Below are 20,526 nucleotides of genomic sequence, written 5' to 3' on the forward strand. Positions count from 1 at the left end.
ACATGTAACTGTGGCTCGACGACTAGTCACACGGTCTGACGCGCTACTTACCGAGTGGGAAGGCGTCCTGGTCCCTGGCACGAATCCGCCCTGCGGATAAGTGTCGAGATCCGGTGTGCCTGCCAACCTGTGGATGGTTTTTAAGGCCACTTACCATTTGCCTCGGCGAATGCGGAATGGTTCCCCTTATTCCGCCTCAGTCACATTGTCGGCGATACCGCACAATAACCTTGGGTGCGGTGTGGGGTGGCGGTGGTGTGGGTGGACTGCTGTGGCCTATTGCGGGGTCGTGAACCACTGAGGACTACAGCGGGACCAAGCCTCTCCGTCATTTCTAGGTCTCCAGTTTAATACACAATACTGACAAACACGTAACTGTAATCGCGACTGGACCACTGACACCTCCAGTCACCCGCTAAGGTAAACCACGCTGTTCTAATGCTAAGCACCATAATTAGATCGTATCCGTCTAGTTCATCTTGAATTGTGGGTTCTACTTCTCCCTTTGTTAAGAGCCCTTTAATAAAATATGCATACACTTTTTCTCGGCTGACCGAGCATTGTCTCTCGGTCTTGTAATCTCTATGTTGTTTCAAGGCACCTTTCCCATCAATTTTAGTGCCGTTTTATTAGGTACCGATTCCATTACTGACGGTCCTGCCTTTTCTTTTTTTGCAAATTAGTTCATAATCTATCTTCACCTCGGTTCTGCTCCCCTTTGATAACGCAAAATAGTCGAAATACGCTTGTAGTAAGAAGTGATTTCGATGCTTTAGGCCTAGTCGGGAGAGAGAGGTGGGTAACGCGCTTCTGTTTCCAAGCCATACAACTGAGAAGGTGGTTCCACCTTTCACAGTGGCTACATTACCATAACCTGATTCAACATTACCATACAGCTCTGTTGTGCGTGTTGTTAATGATGTACGCCTATTAGTCTAGTGCTTCTGACGGGTGGATATCATTCACGTAGTTAAAATTTGAAACTACAGGATTGTGACATGTCAAATGGTTGGAAACACATATAACATTAAGACACACAGTCACACTCGAAGTACAGGATACTAAACTTGACATACAATCATGAACTAAAAGTTAATAACTGACGGCTGTTTGGAGTCGTTTAAGAACTCATTACAATTGTTTACATCTACATCTACGTGATTACTCTGTTATTCACAATAAAGTGCCTGGCAGAGGGTAGTTGGGTGCGAAAAGAATGTTTTCGAAATCGGAGGAGAAAACTGGGGCGAAATTTCAGGAGAAGATCCCGTCGCTACGAAAAACGCCTTTGTTTTAATGATTGCGAGTCCAACTCACGTACCATGTCTGTGGCGCTATCTCCCCTATTTCGCGATAATGCAAAACGAGGTGCCCTCCTTTGTATTTTTTCGATGTCATCCGTCAGTCCCTCCTGATGCGGATCCCATACCGCACTGCATTACTCCAGAACATGGCGGACAAGCGTGGTGTAAGCAGTCTCTTTAGTAGACCCGTTGCACCTTCTATGTGCTCTGCCAATGAATCGCAGTCTTTGGTTTGCTGTACCCACATTATCTATGTGATCGTTCCAATTTAGGTTATTTGAAATTGTAATCCCTAAGTATTTAGTTGAATTTACAGCCACAAGATTTGTGTGACTTATCGCGTAATCAAAAGTTCGCTGATTTCTTTCACTACTCATATGAATGACTTCCCACTTTTCTTTATTCAGATGAATTACCAATTTTCGCACCATAAAGATATCTAAATCATTTTGCAATTCGTTTTGGTCATCTGATGACTTTGCAAGACGGTAAATGACAGCATCATCTGCAAACAATCTAAGATGGCTACTCGGATCGTCTCATTTGTCGTTAATATAGATCAGTAACAATAGAGTGTCTATAACACTTCCTTGGAGAACGCCGGATATTACTTCTGTTTTACTCGATGACTTTTCGTCTATTACTACGAACTGTGACCTTTCTGACAGGAAATCACGATTCTAGCCGCACAACGGAGGCGATATTCCATAGGCATGGAGTTTGGTGGGAAGACGCTGTTGAGAAACGATGTCGAAAGCCTTTTAGAAATCTAAAAATATGGAATCAATTTGATGTCTCCTGTCGATAGCACTCATTACATTATGGGTACAAAGAGGTAGTTGCGTTTCGCAAGAACGATATTTTATGAATCCGTGCTGACCATGTGTCAAGAAATTGTTTTCTTCGAGGTACTTCATAATGTTCGAATACAGTATATGTTCCAAAACCCTACTGCACCCAAGATCATGGAAAATTATTGGTTTACAATTTTTTTTCCATCCTATAAGCACCAATACGCGTATACTGTCATTTCTCGGACGAAACTCTTATGTGTCACTGCACTTTACAGATCAGTACGTCCCAGAACCCCTTTGCACTGCAAGTGGAGTGCTTAGGCAGCATATTAGCAGCCTAGTTGCAACGACGTTCCCGCCACTGAGCGTGTCCGCCTCGCCTCAGCAGATGTTCCCGTCGCATTTTTCTTCGAAAAGGCAGGCGTAAATCCAGAGAAAAGTTTCCGCACATCTGCGCCAGACTGGTGTGCGCCGAAGCGCACTGCTTGAGCAGCGGACTCCTGTTTATCAAGCAAGGGTGTGGGGATGGAAAGGAAGGGACGCCTATGTTGCCAAACCGAGAAACTGCGAGCATGTCTGTAATAAAACTTGGTCTGCGAGGGGCAAGGCAGGGCAGACTTCGCCAGGAAATGCCGTAACGAGCGTCTTGCGGAACGCGGCCTCAAGATGGACCAATTCCGCTCGCTAGCAGCACCTCCAGCGCAGAAGCGCGGCTAATGCTCAAAGAAATTGGCAGAGCCAGCATGCGCTGCAGAGACAGGGATAGGTGGAGGAGGCACCACCAGAGCGTGCATCTTCTGCCGGTAACAATGCCGCTCCTCTGTGGACGGCGCTGTACTACAGGGCGTAATGGCATGTTTCCGTGCATATCAGCCATAACCAGCGTGCGACGGGCCTCCCCTCGGGCCTGCGTCGTAAGGAAGTCATTATAAAATACGAATACAAGCTCACTTCAATGAAGGACGACCGGTCGTTTTAGACTGATCTCATTATGTCAGATATTATGATTTTTCCAGGTCCCACTGAATTCCTTCAGTAGTACCATCTCGATACATATCTTTGGCCAAGTGCCACAGACGTATGAAATTTCTGGAACGACATTTCCCGTCTTTGTGCTCGTACTTACTTATTTCCCACTGTTGGTTACTTTCGGCTATTACTCCATTTTGTAAGAAGTTGACGTGAAACTCCCTGGTGGATTAAAACAGTGTGCCAGACCGGGACTCGAACCTGTGACATTATCCTTTCGTAGCAAATTGCACCAGCGAGTGAGCATCTGGAACGGACTCTACCTACATTAAAAAAGAAAAGAAAAATGAACTACATTCAGTTGTTCAGTTCTGTACAACAAACAGCTTCATATCAACAACTGATATAGCATTTGACCAAGAGTCAGCAAACAGGATAGATTGGTCGATACATCTGGATGCATAAATTGATAAAAACTTGAAATGGAAGAAATTTATTACTGAGGTTGTCAAAGAATTAAGTTCCGCAAGTTTTCCTCTTCGTATAATTGCAACTCTTGGAAACAAACGTGTCAACCTCCTGATATATTTCGCTTGTTTCCACTCAGCAATGTCCTGCGGAATAATTTTTTGGGGTAACTCATCAGTTAGAAAGAAAGTATTTATTGCGAAAAAAAGCGAGCAATAAAAATAACATGTGGGGTTCAACAACGGACATGAAGCTACCTCTTCAAAGTGCTACCCGTTTTAGCTCTACATGCATTCCTTAATGAAATTCATCGTACTAATCCATCACAATTTGAGAAGAACAACAACACTAGAGGGACGAATAACCTTTATTAACCATCGTTAAACCTGTCAATAAGCAGCAACAATAATTTTTGAGCGTTTGCCCAATAGCATAAAATGTCTGGCAGGTAACGTTCGGACAGAAAAAGTTCACCTGCGTGAGTAGGACTAGATATAATAATGTATTCAATAATGTTAACACTAATCGTGTATAAATACCTTTTAAAATCACTCGTTCCACAACATTTTCATAAACGTATCGTTCAAATTATGTATGGAACATTTAACTAACTATTTAACATCGTCCATGAAAGAATATTTCAAATCAGCGCACACTCCATTTCACAGAGTAGATTCAGTCCGGAGTTGATCACGTGCTGTGCACTAGCCACCGAGATATCATGCCTCCAACTTATGAAGGGCAGAAACAAAACTTATGAGAAGTAATTACGTGTCCAACTGTTTTGAAGAATGTTCCCAGAAAACATATGGCAAGTAGGAATGTGTACAATTGGCACAAAACTGTAAGCATGACAATTTGTCATAAGAGTTATCTTTACTCGCAAAATATTGGTGCTTGTAAAGTTTAAGTTCCTTATGCTCATGCACGTCAACTACCACTTGAAAATGGCATTAGAACCGAAACTGGCCAATTGTGATACGTGCCAAAATAACGTCAATAGAATTAGTTCCAACCAGTAATCAGCTACAACTTGAAAATAACAAGAGAGCAGAAATTGGCCAACAGTGCAAATAAAAAATTACAGTGTTATTTAAGAAATATATTCAACAGGTCAATTACCATACAAGGATCGAAATTATGCAATAGGCAGAATAACAAAAAGTTCAATTTCTTCTACTGGAGCTGTTTCATAACGAAAATTCGTAATGTTTTCCTTCCATTCCATCGGCGAATGAACACCGAGACGCAATACTGAGGTAAGTGACTGCGGACAAGAAAATTAAAATTGGCCAATAGAACGAAGCTGTGCCTGTGAAGTGCTTATATTAAAACGTTTAAAATATTTTGTTTTATTTGGTTTAATATAAGTAACATGCCTGTCTACCTGCGCAAATGATACTGGAACTGTTGCCACTTTCGTGCGATTGAAGACACACGATGTATCACTGAAAAACGTCTGGATGACCATATACCGACACTTTCAATGACAAACATTTGAAAGGCTACCAGTTCTCCTACTACTATTTGACCCACAATAGTTTACTACTAGGCCAATCCTTCTGTTGAACCTCACGTCTGTTCTTGTCTATGACAGATGACGTAACATATACACTCATCCACACAGTCGCATTTACACAGCTTAAGAAACAAACATGAAATCACGACGGCATTTATATACCTATTTAGAGAGATGAGTTGTTTGTCCAGATTCCACTGAACTGCTGTGTGTCAGTACAGTTAGCTGGTCTCTTACTGCATGCAATTATAAGAGTCAAAACTAAAGTGAATTATTAACATCTATTGAGCAAACTGCATAGAATATGTTAACCGGAAAGTGATTTGCTACATGAACTGTCTACCGACTGAATGGTTGTGTATAAATGTTCGTGGACTTCCCTGAGTAAAGTTACAGAATTATAAACTCTCATAAATTATTGAGCAACTGTTGCGTAAAATTTGATACTGGAATGGCACGGTAAAATGTAGTGGTACTAGAAGTATGCTCCACTATGCACCGAAAGTTCAGCTACCAATATAAATTTAGCTATTAGTGCCAGGTTGTTTTTCATAAACTGGAATATATTGTAAACTGAATAAGGAATCAGGAAAAATTTTAACAGTTGTCGGTTAGTTTCGAATGTCTTTATCACAGCAGCAGAGTGTAAACACATAAAACGTACTGTTGGCATAAACTGACAGCGTACTTTGCATAAAGCAGATTATATCATTTTTGAACGATCATTTTACTACACTCCTGGAAATTGAAATAAGAACACCGTGAATTCATTGTCCCAGGAAGGGGAAACTTTATTGACACATTCCTGGGGTCAGATACATCACATGATCACACTGACAGAACCACAGGCACATAGACACAGGCAACAGAGCATGCACAATGTCGGCACTAGTACAGTGTATATCCACCTTTCGCAGCAATGCAGGCTGCTATTCTCCCATGGAGACGATCGTAGAGATGCTGGATGTAGTCCTGTGGAACGGCTTGCCATGCCATTTCCACCTGGCGCCTCAGTTGGACCAGCGTTCGTGCTGGACGTGCAGACCGCGTGAGACGACGCTTCATCCAGTCCCAAACATGCTCAATGGGGGACAGATCCGGAGATCTTGCTGGCCAGGGTAGTTGACTTACACCTTCTAGAGCACGTTGGGTGGCACAGGATACATGCGGACGTGCATTGTCCTGTTGGAACAGCAAGTTCCCTTGCCGGTCTAGGAATGGTAGAACGATGGGTTCGATGACGGTTTGGATGTACCGTGCACTATTCAGTGTCCCCTCGACGATCACCAGTGGTGTACGGCCAGTGTAGGAGATCGCTCCCCACACCATGATGCCGGGTGTTGGCCCTGTGTGCCTCGGTCGTATGCAGTCCTGATTGTGGCGCTCACCTGCACGGCGCCAAACACGCATACGACCATCATTGGCACCAAGGCAGAAGCGACTCTCATCGCTGAAGACGACACGTCTCCATTCGTCCCTCCATTCACGCCTGTCGCGACACCACTGGAGGCGGGCTGCACGATGTTGGGGCGTGAGCGGAAGACGGCCTAACGGTGTGCGGGACCGTAGCCCAGCTTCATGGAGACGGTTGCGAATGGTCCTCGCCGATACCCCAGGAGCAACAGTGTCCCTAATTTGCTGGGAAGTGGCGGTGCGGTCCCCTACGGCACTGCGTAGGATCCTACGGTCTTGGCGTGCATCCGTGCGTCGCTGCGGTCCGGTCCCAGGTCGACGGGCGCGTGCACCTTCCGCCGACCACTGGCGACAACATCGATGTACTGTGGAGACCTCACGCCCCACGTGTTGAGCAATTCGGCGGTACGTCCACCCGGCCTCCCGCATGCCCACTATACGCCCTCGCTCAAAGTCCGTCAACTGCACATACGGTTCACGTCCACGCTGTCGCGTCATGCTACCTGTTAAAGACTGCGATGGAGCTCCGTATGCCACGGCAAACTGGCTGACACTGACGGCGGCGGTGCACAAATGCTGCGCAGCTAGCGCCATTCGACGGCCAACACCGCGGTTCCTGGTGTGTCCGCTGTGCCGTGCGTGTGATCATTGCTTGTACAGCCCTCTCGCAGTGTCCGGAGCAAGTATGGTGGGTCTGACACACCGGTGTCAATGTGTTCTTTTTTTCCATTTCCAGGAGTGTATTTATTACGCTAGGGAATATTTCGTAATTAGTTATTTTAGTTCATAAAATGAAGCCAAGTTTACAAAGTGTGTATTGAAAACGAATACAATATTTTACTTACTATAAGACGGCATTTTAAATAATAACATTTTTACCGTATTTATAATAAGATTGCAAATCTAGAATTTAAAATATTCTTAGTTTATGAAACCGAATTGACCTTTAAAATCTCTGAAAATCGTCTTGCAGCCTTTCTGCTTCTTCTTCGTTTTCTTCTTCCCCTTCATCATCATTTTCATACATAGGATGGTCTTGAAAGATTTGACAATAATGTCTTTTTTGACTGTAGACTGTGCCTTTTTTATACTCCGACACACTTGTTTGATTTTTGTCGTTTTGTAGCTTCCTTAGGCGTGAATTCATGTTGAGTTTCATCTACCATCAATTTGTTCCATTTCTCTCGCATATGTAACTTAAACGGTTTATTTATCGAGGTTGCAATTTTGAAGTAAGTCCTCCCGGAATACCAGCAAATTGTGTGTTTCCCTCTATCAATCTCTCTTGCACAGAGTTTTTCAAATGACTGCTAAACTGATCTAGCACAGGAAGAGAACTCTTCCTCAATAAAGCACCTTTCCTTCTCTCCCACACTCCATTGACCCATAATATCATACCAGCTTCGTCCTTCCATTCCTTATCATGTACGTGAACAACAGCACATGGTCGTATTTCACGAGGTTTCGGCATTGTTTTGCGCTAGAAAATGTTGATTGGATTAAGTTTAGCACTGTCAGCACAACTTGAAACGGTAAGTGAAGTGAATTTTTCCATGTCCATTTGCTTTTATAGTCACTGTTTTAGCAGCTTTCACGGAAACAGTTCTGTTACTTGGCATATCGAATATCAGGGTGGTTTCGTCCATATTCCGCATTTAGCAGAGTTTCACACTGACTTTCTTTCGATGTTGGATAGTAAAGCGATGGAAAAACAATATTTTCTCTTCACACTCTTGTGGCATTTTCTACGAAAAAAAAAAATGGTTCAAATGGCTCTGAGCACTATGCGACTTAACTTCTGAGGTCATCAGTCCCCTAGAACTTAGAACTAATTAAACCTAACTAACCTAAGGACATCACACACATCCATGCCCAAGGCAGGATTCGAACCTGCGACCGTAGCGGTTGCTCGGCTCCACACTGTAGTGCCTAGAACCGCACGGCCACTCCGGCCGGCTTTCTACGACACTTTGGTTTTGGTTCCCATGCTTAATTCATGACGCTTCGTAAACCTCTAGCACCAACAAACTCTACCCTTAAAGTCGCTTGAGTTCCACTTAGAGCTAGCTTACGAACGTGTACTTCAATCAATTTATTATTAATTCCAGTGCCATTTTGACGGTGTCCATGAATCCATTTCAATAAGTAATCTTCTAGTTTTGGCCATTTTGCATTCAGTCCTCCATCTGCACATTTCGTATTCCTCATTTTCTTCAGTTCTTATTTACTTGTACGCCAACTGTGAATGGTTTCGTCTAATGTTCGGGTATCGAAGTGCCGCTCAGTTACTCTGCTTGCATGTTCTTCAGCATAAGCTATTACTTTCAATTTTAGCTCGCATAATGTGAATATCTTTTATATTTCTCCACAACGAAACTAGCCACAAACAAAAATATTATCTTTTATCGATAGCATAACTCACTTTCAATTCAAGTGCTCTGGGTCTGTGATGGCGGGGCGGGAGGGAGATAGTGTTAGCAAGCTTTTGAATTCCGGCAACTCATGCTCGTCGCGTCGGTGCGCGGCTGCTGCCAGTTGAATCCACTGGTACCAGATGGAGACAGGTTTCCCGTTTCATCAAATATATGGGATTTGTATAAATATTGCATCCAAAATAATTAAGATATCACCTAACATCATTACCACATAAAGAAAAGGTGTCAGCCCGACAGATAAAATTCCGGCCTGAAAGGGTTCAGGGGTGGGCTCTTGCCCTTCCTGTCGCCACCAGAAACAGAATATATCTGTTTCTAGTGTTGTTCATGTGAAGGTGAGCAAAAGTTTTCTAAACTTTTGCGAATCGTGTAACTGAGGTAGGGCTACTGTGGCAGTTTTACCAACTTAGATATTACTAAAACTGTACAGTCATTCAAATAAGAGAAAAATGTCGGGTGGCTTCTTCAACTGAAAGATGAGAAATAATAGAAACATATGGTCATCGCAGTCTTACTGGAAAAACCATTCTTCCTATCTCTCTCACATAAAACAAACGTAGCTGGAGTTGAAATATCAGTTCATCTACTGGGGATGTCCTCCGCCTTCCTCATTAATAAAATTCCTCTCATGACTTTTGCTAAAGGTTAAACAACTGTGATATTTTCTTCGGATCACAAGGAGTTGTAAGATCCATGGGTAGCTGATGTCCCCGCAGTTCATTATCGTAATTTCTTGCAAACGATGTGCTAAGTACAGTCCGGGTATGAGCCAACCAAGCTTCGCCATTTATCCGAAGTCAGAATCTCGCAGGGACAACTCATTGTTCCAGTTTCCGTCGTTTTTACTACAACCTTTTTTTTTTTTTTTTTTTTTTTTTTTTTTTTTTTTTTTGAGGTATCAGTCTTCTGACTGGTTCGATGCGGCCCGTCACGAATCCTCTCTTGTAACTGACTCTTATTTTCAAGTAGCACTTGCACCCTACGTCTTCGATTATTTTATCCAGTCTTGTCTTGTCTTACATTTTGTATCTCTACAGTTGCACAGTACCGTGGGTGTTATTCCCCCAGATCATAACAAATGTCTTGTCACACTGTCCATTCTTCTTGTCCGTGTTTCCCCCATATTCTTTCTTTCGCAAATTCTGCAGAGAACCTTCTCACTCCTTACCACTTCATCTTCACCCTCTTTTCGCCGATTTCACCAGAGCCGATACATAAATTAACTTGCATAGTTTCTTGGATGAAACAGTAAAGGTTTCAAAACTTAATAGCTCAGTCACTGAGAAAAAATGTGACTTTACTGAAGAACTGTAAAGAGATACTGTAAATTAACTAGCTACATAATTAATTAAACTATCGTGTAAATTATTAAGATAGTGACGTAATTAAACAGACGAACATACACGCCAGCCAGAAACTCAGTACTGTAGGCCATTCCTGAGGGAACAAAACAATTATTTGTTATTTTTTCATCAAAACATGCAATTAGTCACTGCATAAATTATGGTTATAAGTTATTTTAGCAAAACGAATATTTAGCACACAATTATATGCGAGATAAAACCAAAACAAATTAAAGGAAACTGTTACTCTCCACTATGGACTATAGAAAGAAAACTGGATCCATTGTATGTACTATTTATCATTTAGTACACGCTCAAAGTTTTGTAGCTTTCCAGAATAGCTAACAGAACGCCACAATTAGAATATCTACATTTGTCGTAATACCTTGCCACTACTTAGTGTGGTAATGACCCAATCTCAAGTGGTCCGTAAGAAATTTCCCGTATATAATGCCATACCTTTTGTTATGTATTGCTTGACAGAGATATGGTAACCTAATAACTGTTGCTTTTGTAGAGTTAAAGGACACGGTCATTACACAAATTTTTACAGTTCATTGCATCTCCTAGACCATTTTGAAGTTACGTGTGTGCATGACGTGCAAACATAATATTTCAGTAAGTGTCAATGTTTTGAGTTATCTTTACGTGTGTTTTTTAAAACCGGTAGAGTCAAATGATTCGATACCCAGACGCCAGCTGCCGAAGACATACGTCCCAAGTAATTTGCTGGATGTAGATCGAGTGCCCGTTGATGTTTCGTCCATAGTCAAAGCTCCACGGCTGCAACTAGTGCCAGAGATGATAATGAAGTTTGAATAAAACAAAGACTTTTCGGATGATTAGTTTATTATCAGTTTTCAGTTCTAATAAAAAGGTGTATCACTATCGTTCAGACATGGCAACCATCAGCGTTTGCAACTATACCATTACTTAAACAGAAACTACAGTGCCACCTGGACTGACAGTCTTGTTGTCAGGTCAACGAACACCATCACTGCCCATAATCTACCACCTTAAGGTGAGGCCACCACTTTTGTAACAGTGGCCTGTGATGTAACCGTTAATCCGTTAAGTGTGCTGTACGACATAATTACGAAATTCATTAGAAGAATTCACAGCTGCGAATAATGACTACCATCAGCTGTAGAATGGAATGACGATAGATATACCTTGTGCCGGACTGGGTCTCGCGCTCGGATTTCCAGCTTATAGCGAGTGGTCGCCTAACCGTTTTCTTCTTTATGAAATAAAATATTTCTGGAAAACGTAAATAAGTGGACTTCTTTTTGCACATAATGGTGTAACAATAACAAACATAAACTGCTTCTATCAGTACAAAACAATAACGAACCATTTCCCTCTCCTTTTGCGCGTTCCTCGCTACTCCCGTTGTACCTCGCGCTGGTGCCGGGTACGCCTTCACGTATGGTGACGGATCCTCTCCAATGTCCTGGTCCTTTCTTATACTCAATACTCAATACAGGTAATAATTACATTCTGCTGTCTGGTACACCGCAACTGGATGGGGGATCAAGCAAGGCACTCCATAGAAAATTAGTGTAATATGTTCGATGTCTCGGATTTCTTATAATCTGTGAGTGATGTTCTTGTAGTAAGGCACAAAACTCTAGTACATTCTTACTGCCCACTCGGAAGAGGCAAAGCACAGTCAGATCCCGAATACAAGTCATTGCGTCTGTCTTCGTTCGGGGATAATATGTAGTATGTGGCACAAGTAGTATCCGTAGTTCTGTGGCTTGTGACACCACCATAAGGAGGAAGATGATCATTTTTTGGACCAAACACCACACGTCCGCCAAAGGCTCGCAGATGAGGCGATGTTCCTCTGTGTCTATAACACTGCACTGTGGGCACACTGTGGGGACAGTGGCACATCCACCATATGAATTGTATGCAGCCTGGAACGAGTCACGTATTTTCCTTTTACTACCTGATACCACAGTGCACGCGTTCCCGTATCTAGGTGTACGTGGTGCGCTGTACACCTTCCCCCACGGGGCTCGCCACTCTTTGGAGGGTTTGGGCTCTGCTACCACGGAGCCCCAGCCTTTGCAGCATTTTTTCCGTTCCGTGCTGCATGTATATCCTCTTGCTATTCTTTCTCCCCTCCCTTGGGGGACATGTCTGTGGATTTATTGGGAATGTTATGTATTTTTTCGCCGCCGTACGAATAGTCTCAGCTTTATTTTTGGCTCCCGTTTCCTTTCTTTATTTCCCTTCTCCTCTCGTTCCTCCGCTTCGGCGTTAGAGGATCCTCTTTTTTCTTCTTCCCATATGTGCGCTCCTGAAGGCCAGCCCACGTAACTAGATAACGCGTAGTTCCTAGCCCCAGGTCGACAGGTAGGGTTTGAACGTACCCCATTATACAGACCAGGCATAGGGAGGGCTGATTGCCCCAACTGCAGCCTTCCCAAATTGCCGATTGGTACCTCTGACAGATGTTCGAGAGGTGTGACCTGAGGTGTGAACAATCACCTAAGGTGGGTGTGCCCCCATTTGAATGGAGCCTCCAATTGGAAGAAGCACGCCACCGGAGACGCTGGCAATCATGGGATTTTCTTGCAATGAGTCACTCAGCTTCCTAATCAACATCTACAAAACGTAAACGTAATGACGCTATTGATTCATAGACCCCTCCCGCTGCACCACGGTTCCTTGTGAGCTCACATACTGAAGACGGTCAGTCCTTCGCCACAGTCAGTCCGTTTATTATTCAGAAAAATGTTGATGCAATTGCTGACCCTGTGAAATCCTGCTCTCGCTTACGGAATGGCACTTTACATTTGGAGGTGGTTTCTGATTCTCGAACACAACACCTGTTTGCTGCCTTGCTTCTCCACAGCTACCCTGTTCGTGTCGAGGCCCACAGAAGTTTCACTTCCTCCCATGGTGTAACTTACACCAGGCTGCTTGACAGTCTAACTGAGGCCGAAATACAATCTTACCTCTCTGATCATTGTGTTATTGCCATTCATCATATAATGAAAAAGGTAGATTCCTCCTTAGTGCTCACCCCCACTCTTTTCCTCACCTTTGATGGGGTAGTGCTGCTGTCCAAGCTCAAAGCACGCTATGAAATTATCACAGTCTGGCCTTACATTTCTAACCCGATGCGCAGCTACCAATATCATCATTTTAACCACACTTGAACATTTTGTCGACACCCAGCCAAATGTGTAACCTGTGGCAGGGATGCACACAAGGGCGATCGTCCGCCTCCTTTCCCCGCTGTATCAACTGCAATGTCGGCCATGCCGCCGTCTCTCGGGATTGTCCCGTGTATCTAGATGAGCGGGCTGTCCAAGAGATTTGGGTAAAGGAAAAAGTGCCTTACCCAGTAGTTCAAAAGTTACTGGGTAGTCACAAACCCTTTGTTCTCCCGTCAGGCACTTATAGTTCTGGCCGGCCAGGGTGGCCGAGCGGTTCTAGGCGCTACAGTCTGGAACCGCGCGTCCGCTACGGTCGCAGGTTCGAATCCTGCCTCGGGCATGGATGTGTGTGATGTCCTTAGGTTAGTTAGGTTTAAGTAGTTCTAAGTTCTAGGGGACTGATGACCTCAGATGTTAAGTCCCATAGTGCTCAGAGCCATTTGAACTTATAGTTCTGTTCTTGTTACCACTCGTTCCATGAAGGACATGGCCACGCAGAAATGCGACCTCAAATTCTGCTCCGAGATTATGAAATCGCCCAGTGTCGAGGTAGCTTCGCCATCCCCCAGTCCCGCTGTGCAACAAACCGTCAAACTCTCACCTCAAGGGGCGAAGCCACCAACTACACAACCAGTAGGCAGGAAAGGACAAAAGGAGTACTCCAGTGAAGTCTTCCCCTGTCCATCCAGCCAAACAATAGACGTGTCTTCCTCTAACCGGAAAGGCTCGAAAAAGTCCGCTAAAGGCCAACGGTCTTCTCCTTCGCCAACTGGAAGATATTGTTCGATGGTGTCGCCACGTGCTACCTTAGTCCAGCCGGCCTCTGTCTCGCCAGGGCGCACCACCGACCGTTTTTCAGCATTGGACTCAACCGACCGACCGCACAAGCAAGCCGACGCTTTTGTGGACCTCATGGAGCAGGATCCTCCTGCTTCTGTGCCCTGTAGTAGCGACTCTACACCGGCTGTCGCTCGGCGGCCGCTTAGTTGACACCCCTCCATCTCTTCCTCCTCATGACTGTCCTCCAATGGAACGGACGCGGCCTTCAGTCCCACAAAGGCGATTTACGGCTCCTTTTAGCACTGTAGCATCCCCTTGTACTTTGCCTTCAGGAAACGAAATTGCGCCCTCATGACTGCTTTGTGCTTTGACATTACTTACCGATTCGTTTTGACCTTCCCCCTCAGGTGGGCACCCCGTCTCATGGGGGCGTCATGCTGCTCATATGGCATGACCTTCGTAGTCAACCAGTCTCCCTGATTACCCGTCTTCAAGCTGTTGCAGTTCGCCTTTTCCTTCCCCGCCTGACTTTCTCCCTCTTCACCATTTATGTACCTATGTCCTTCGATATAACCAGGACAGTCTTTCTTCAGCTTATTGGGCAGCTGCCTCCCCAGTTTTTGCTACTCGGTGACTTTAACGTGCATCATCCCCTCTGGGGTTCTCCCAGGACATCTCAGAGAGGTGCACTCTTGGCTTACGTTCTTAACCAACTCAACCTCTTCTGCCTTAACACTGGAGCACCTACTTTCCTTTCTGACTCCTCGCACACCTGTTCCCATTTGTACTTATCCTTTTGCACTGCCCAGGGTACCCATCGTCATGAGTGGTCCGTTCTTTCTGACGCCCATTCGAACGACCATTTCCAGTGTGCTCTCCGTTTGCTGATTCCTACTCCATCCGCATGCACGCCCAAATGGCAGTTTACTAAGGCTGACTGGCAGCTTTACTCCTCTCTGGCGATCTTCGATGAACGAGATTTCCCCAGTTGTGATGACTAGGTGGACTATCTCACCAACGTTATCCTTACTGCTGTAGAACGTTCCATTCCTCACACTTCCTCTTTACCACAACGTGTCTCAGTCCCTTGGTGGACAGAGACTCGACGCAAAGCAATTCGCGCACGGAGACTTGCTCTTCACGTTCTTAACCGTCATGCTAAGATGGCAAACTGCATTCATTATAAACGGATACGTGCAAAGTATCGTCGCGTCCTTCGGGATAGCAAAGGAGCTAGCTGGATTTCATTCACTAGTTCTTTAAAGAGTTCCGCCCCTTCTTCTGTCCTGTGTGCCAACCACCGATGGCTCTCTGGGGTAAAGGTCCATTCCCCAATTTCCAGCCTGACGGTAGCAGACGACGATATTATGAACCCTATTGCTATCTCCAACACCTTGGGCTACCATTTTGCGGAAGTTACGAGCTATTCGCACTATCGCCATACCTTCCTCCATCAGAAACGAGCGGAGGAGGCTTCGGCGATACCCTTCTCTTTTCCGAATCGTGAGTGCTACAATGCCGCCTTCACTATGAGGGAGTTCGATAATCCTCTCAATTCATCCCAATCCTCCGCCCCAGGGCAGGACGCCATCCACATTCAGATGTTGCAGCACCTTCCTCTTGCGGGCAAGCACTTTCTGCTTAACATGAAGAACCGCATCTGGGCAGAGGGCACACTTTCCCGGACGCTGTCGTGAAGCCACCATCTTACCCATACTAGGACCGGAATGGACAAAATCCTTCCTTCTAGCTACCACCAATCTTTCCTACCAGCTGCGTTTGCAAGGAGATGGAACATATGATTCATGCCCGGCTGGTGTGGTGGCTCGAGTCTCGACATTTACTAACGAATGCAAAGTGTGGATTTCGAGCACGGTGTTCCACAGTTGACCATCTCGTTACTTTGTCCACCCATGTCACGAATGTGGCTGTGTTTTTCGGTTTGGAGAAGACCTACGACACCTGCTGGAGAACGTGGGGCTACCATGGGCGCCTGCACTGTTTCTTTGGGCATTTTTACAAGACCAAGTTTTCAAGGTGCATGTGGGTTCTGCCTTGTCGGACACCTTTATCGAGCAAAATATTGCTGTGCCTCAGGATACCGTCCTGAGCGTCGTACTCTTTGCTATCGCCATTAACCCTATAATGGCCTGTCTCCCGCCGGGCATGTCCGGCTCTCTTTTTGTAGATGATTTTGCCATCTATTGCGGTTCTCCACGGACCTGTCTCACTAAGTGGCGTCTTCAGCGCTGCGTTAGTCGTCTTTACTCCTGGAGCATCGACAATAGCTTTCGATTTTCCCCTGACAAAACGGTCTACATGAATTTCTGGTGGCATGTTGCCCTTCCGTCCGTTGAAAGTACGAAATTTCTGGAGCTCATGCTCGGTAGGAAACTCTCTTGGTCCTCCCATGTGTCTTACCTGGTAGCATACTGTACTCGGTCCCTCAATCTCCCGCGTGTCATCAATGGTACTTCCTGGGTTGCCGATCGAACCACCCTCCTCCGTTTGTACCGGTCCCTTATCCGTTCGGAACTCGACTATGGGTGCTTTATTTATGCGTCTGCACGTCCATCCCTCTTACGCCCTCTCAACACTATCCACCGTCTTGGCATTTGTTCAGTCATGGGCGCATTTTACACCAGCCCTGTTGAGAATCTGTCTGCTGAGGCTGCTGAACTGCCACTGTCCTACCGCCGTGACGTTCTTCTCAACAGGTATGCATGCCATTTGTCTGCCATGTGCGGCCACCCCTCCTATGCCTCCTTCTTTGATGATTCCTTTGTTCGTCGGTACGGAGCTCGTCCCTCTTCTCTGTTACCTCCTGGAGTCTGCTTTCGTCACTTGCTACGGCGGCTTAACTTCACACTATCCGTAACTTATCCGGTGGGTGTGAGTCCTTCACAATCTTGGCTTCGTGAAGCGGCCCATGTTAACCTTGGCATTCATTCGCTTCCTAAGGACGCTACCCCATCCTCGGTCTATCGCCTCCAGTTTCAGACCTTCACATGGAACTTCACGATGGTATCTTTGGCTACGCTGATGGCTCTCGGACTGACCATGGAGACGGGTGTGCCTACGTCATTGGCATCCGTGTCTTTCAATATCGGCTTCCGGCACACTCCTCAGTATTTACAGTCGAGCTCTTCACCTTGTATCAGGCCACGGAGTACATCCGGCGACACAGGCTTTCCAATTGTGTCCTCTGCTCAGATTCACTCAGTGCTCTCCAAAGTCTGTGTGCCCTTACAATGCTAATCCCTTAGTGCAGCGGGTCCAGGAAAACTGCCACTTGCTCACTCTTCGTGGAGCCAGTGTGATGTTTCTGTGGGTTCCTGCCAGGAAACGAGGCTGCTGCCAAGGCTGCAGTTCTCGTACCTCAGCCTGAGAGTACCTCCGATGATCTCTGGGTTACCATCTGAAAGCAGGCGGTGTCCCTTTGACAGCGCCAATGGTGCTCCCTTCACGGGAAAAATCTTCGGCTCATTAAGCCTCTCCCAACGCCTTGGGCGACCTCCTCTCGGTTCTCCCGCCGGGAGGAGATTATTTTAACTCGGATGCGTATTGGGCACTGCCTGTTTAACCACCGTCGTTTGCTAAGTGGTACTACCGCACCACTTTGTACACATTGAGCCCAAATTTTAATTTGCGCCACTCCTTGCTGGAATGCCCTTTTTTTTTAACAATTTACGTTCCAGCTTGGGTTTGCCGTCTGATTTATCAGCCGTTTTAGCGAATGACGCTCGGGCTGTCGACCACGTTTTACTTTTTATCCGCCGAAGCAATATGGAGAAGGCCATTTAATTTTTAGTTTTGGACCTCCATTTTTCTACGTGCCTGTTTTTATCTGTCTTCTATTCTGTCCATTGGGGCTGACGTATATCGTTTAACTCCTCTCTGTGTTCGTGTTCTATAGTTCTGACTTGGGCGCTTATGACCCCAGTTGCTTTTAGCGCCCTAAAGCAAAACAAAAAAAAAATGGTTCAAATGGTTCTGAGCACTATGGGACTTAACTTCTCAGGTCATCAGTCCCCTAGAACTTAGGACTACTTAAACCTAACTAACCTAAGGACATCACACACATCCATGCCCGAGGCAGGATTCGAACCTGCGACCGTAGCGGTCGCGCGGTTCCAGACTGTAGCGCCTAAAGCAAAACAAAACACACAGAAAACTGTACGCCTTACCACTGGCCATGTCACTGCTGGATGTCGGCGCTCTAAAGCATATTCGGCTGTCGTCGAGTCAAGATGCGATTATATCACGTTCCTTTGCCGTCCTGGTAGTCGGTAGTTCCATATGGACGTAACTGTATTCCACAAAAAAGGTTCTATGTGGGCAAGCGATGGTGAGATGTGAGCCACCGCTACTGGTACCAGAGGAAAAGATGGAGCTAGTTCGTGTATCAAGATGATAGTCAGATTTGTCTGGTGTCGTGTCCACATCTTTATCATCGTGCTTAGGGAAGGAGCCACTGGTAGGTCGCGGACGGGACTAGTCCAAGACTACGACTATTAGGAAGGGTGAGAGTTTCGTATCCGACCTTAAAAAGCACACCTATGCTAAAAAAATATCCTTATGCCGCCAGGATTCGGCGCGCAAAAATCACCGGCATATGAAGAACTTGGGCCAGGTGGGGTAGGCTAGAACCTAGGTACGTTTTGGCAAAGGTGGCTCGTTGTATCATATCCAGAGCCATTAACCTGTGACTTCGGACGCTCACTCGACTTGTTTGCAGAAGATGTCTGTAACTCAATGTTTCCGTCCGTCGAACGTCTGCAGTGAAGATAATTCACAGACATTTCATCTTCTTTATCGGTTTTAATGGTGCTACACTTCCCGTCGGGAGTCCTCTCCCGATATTCATCGCTCCCGACTTTTCTATGTTCATACGACTTCCCGTAGCCAACCATAAAAATTAATGCAATGCAGGGCCACCTTTGCCTCGTCGCCCGACGGTGCTAAAACACTAGGTTATCCGCGTATGTTCTGCATATAAACTTGGTGTGTCTTATCGTCATTCCTTGGAGTCGATTTCGGAGCCCACAGAGCAGCCGTTCGACAACGATGCCATACAATATCGTCGACAGCGGGCACTATAGTCTGACCGACCGTAAGATGGTGATTGGATAGGGATGATCAATTCATCCACGAAGAAGGGTGGGAGAGACACATTGGGAGCCATAAATTCGCGGTACATGGAAGTCCACCGTGGAGTCATGAGATATTTAAGTGTGCTATAAAACTGTAACGGAAATCCGTCGGGCCCCGGGGACTTGTTCGACGCTCCCTTATCGAGCGCTTCTATTCCGTCGCCATCTGTGATCTCTCCCCGTAACTCTCGATCGGTCGTCGCGTCGAAGCATGCGGATAGCGTTCGTGGGACCTCATGAAAGGCTGCCTGATCGTGTTCCGCTTCTTCATGCAGATGACCGTATTGTTCCACAAAGGCATTGGCGATGTCTTTTTGCGTTGACATGGCGACCGTCCGGCAGTACAACCGGCTGTACTAAGGTTCTGCGGCAACGTGGTTTCTCTCTGATAACGTGGTATATCGATGGTGATTCTCCACGGAATCGTTCAAAGGCCGTTGGGGAGACTGCGACACTCTCCAGACGGTGTCGCGTTATGGAAATTATTGGGGCCTGCGCTCTTTTTATAGCACCACTCTGGTACTGTGGAGGCGCTTGTACAGAAAGTTCGCAGAGCATCGTGAAATAAAATTCCGTCGTGTGGCTCCTCCACATCATCTGCTCTCTGCCGTATGCAATTAACGCTCGGCGCAATGCCGGCTTAACGCATTCCAGCCACCACTGCAACGTCGTCGGATATGTCGGGAGGCGTCGTTCACATATGTGTCAAGTGCCTTGGATTAAGCGCCTGCACTCAGGTTCCCTGAGGTGCGCTGTGTTCAATTTCCTCTACATTCCTTGACGACTTAGGGAGACCGTGCATATGTATGCTGTGTGATCTGAAAAGGCGACGGGCCACGATTCTGCGTCGAGGATTGCATATTCGAGACGACGTGTTGCGTAAATTCGATCGAGGCGACTTGCAGAGCGACTTTTGACATATGTATCTGCGTCTGTCGCCATAAATGGTCTCGCATGTATCGATTACATTCATATCATATATAAGCTGCAGCAGCACCTGGCATGAAGTATTGCGTGGGTGCTGATCCTTGAGTGCGACCACGCAGTTGAAGTTGCCTCCAAATAAGACATGTTCATACTGGCATGAAAATAGTGGTGCATCTCCTCTGCGTAAAATCGGGATCAAACGCGCCGTCTGTCGGACCCCGACGGTGCGTAGATGTTAACGATCGCTA

This window comes from Schistocerca nitens, chromosome 1 (genome assembly GCF_023898315.1).
Source record: "Schistocerca nitens isolate TAMUIC-IGC-003100 chromosome 1, iqSchNite1.1, whole genome shotgun sequence".
Classification (NCBI taxonomy): Eukaryota; Metazoa; Arthropoda; class Insecta; order Orthoptera; family Acrididae; genus Schistocerca; species Schistocerca nitens.